The 1,442-nt window shown below is 35.1% G+C and overlaps 1 pseudogene; it reads left to right on the top strand.

The window, feature by feature from the left end:
- Positions 1 to 1,442, top strand: part of LOC109839879 — a 27,937-nt pseudogene that overhangs the window by 7,690 nt on the left and 18,805 nt on the right.

Here is a 1,442-nt window from a genome sequence, read left to right as displayed (position 1 = left end):
GCTCCAAAAGGAAAAAAATACACACAAATAAAAGAAGAAGAAAAGAAGCTCCACCTTTAGCACACGTAACTCCTGATCGAAAAACGGGAGATAACTCTTAACATATTGTTAGTTATACGAGAATGAGATATTCTAATATCCCAGTTTTTTCAAATATTGCATGTTACCCTCTACTCACACGTGTCCATTTTCCTCGTAGCTCAGGAGTCATGACATATGGGAAAAACTACCAATAGAATTTTAAACAATCGACTACTTGTTTAATTTATCCCTTTGTTTATGAACTTGTAAAGTTTGCACTGAATTTGCACGTTACAATTTTGATTACTGTTTAGTAACCTATATCTAATCAGATGATTTTTATACTATTAGCAATGATGCAATTGCACAGCATCGGAAAAAGGCGAAGTCATGGTGTTAGTTGCAAATATCATTTGCAAACTTGATGTCATTTTTTTGGGAGCTGGTTGTATTAACTCTGACTACACTTTTGGAGTTCAAAATGTTCTATTCTTTTTTTAAAAACATTTTATTTATAATATCTGGTAGGGATTTTTGAGTTTGAGACGCTTCCCTTTCTTTAAACTTGATATTATTGAATGTGATTATTGATAATTTTAGTATTTTTTTTAAAGAGCCCCTCTAATTCCTGGCTGCACCACTGTGTTTGTTCATGCAGTCCAGAGCATCCTCTATCCAGAGCACGTGGACGGTCCATGCTGAGTGGTGACAGACAGTCATTTAGAGATTATGCAGATGGTGTGGCTGTATCAAGGTTCTTATGCTGCATTTATTCATTTGGATATTTTATCATAACACGGTTTCTGTGTCTCACTTGTTACTATATTTTCATGAAGTTTAAGTACTCTTAGCTAAGAAAACACCATCATACCTTTTTAAAAAAAGAGTTTTTACAATTTGTTTTGTAAGTTTGTCCTTTCTTGCAAGTATCATGCCATGGAGCATATGTCAACTTATGCATGCCTTTATGAGAAACCAAGTTCAAATCAAATATTATGCTTTTGCCCAGGGAAATTGTGGCCATACAAAAATATAGTGTGCTAAGATCCAAATTCAGTTGATGTCTTTTTGATTAATGTGAACTTGCAGCATCTCTTTTGGCATTTTATATCTGCAAGTATTCGGTATATTTTGTTATTTGATTTCCTTGGTTGGGCTCTCTTCCAAGAGCCATGCTGACACTTAAAACTGCCAAACTCTAGCCAGAGAAGAATGTTGGAAGAAGAAGAAGAATGATATTTTGAAGTAAGAATTTTCACAAAACTTCATCAGTCTGATCTATGGGTTTAAAGGGAAGAGGTATTATAGTGAAGGCATGTCATGACAAGGATTGATACAGTTGTAAGTCCTCAAGCTGTTGGGTAGTTGCAACTGTCTGCCCACATGGTAACACCCTAACATATCAATTAACCCCCTTCGTC

This window comes from Asparagus officinalis, chromosome 5 (assembly GCF_001876935.1).
Source record: "Asparagus officinalis chromosome 5, Aspof.V1, whole genome shotgun sequence".
NCBI classification, from domain to species: domain Eukaryota; kingdom Viridiplantae; phylum Streptophyta; class Magnoliopsida; order Asparagales; family Asparagaceae; genus Asparagus; species Asparagus officinalis.
The sequence above is the reverse complement of the archived record's forward strand: the minus strand, read 5'-3'. Positions and strand labels throughout refer to the sequence as shown.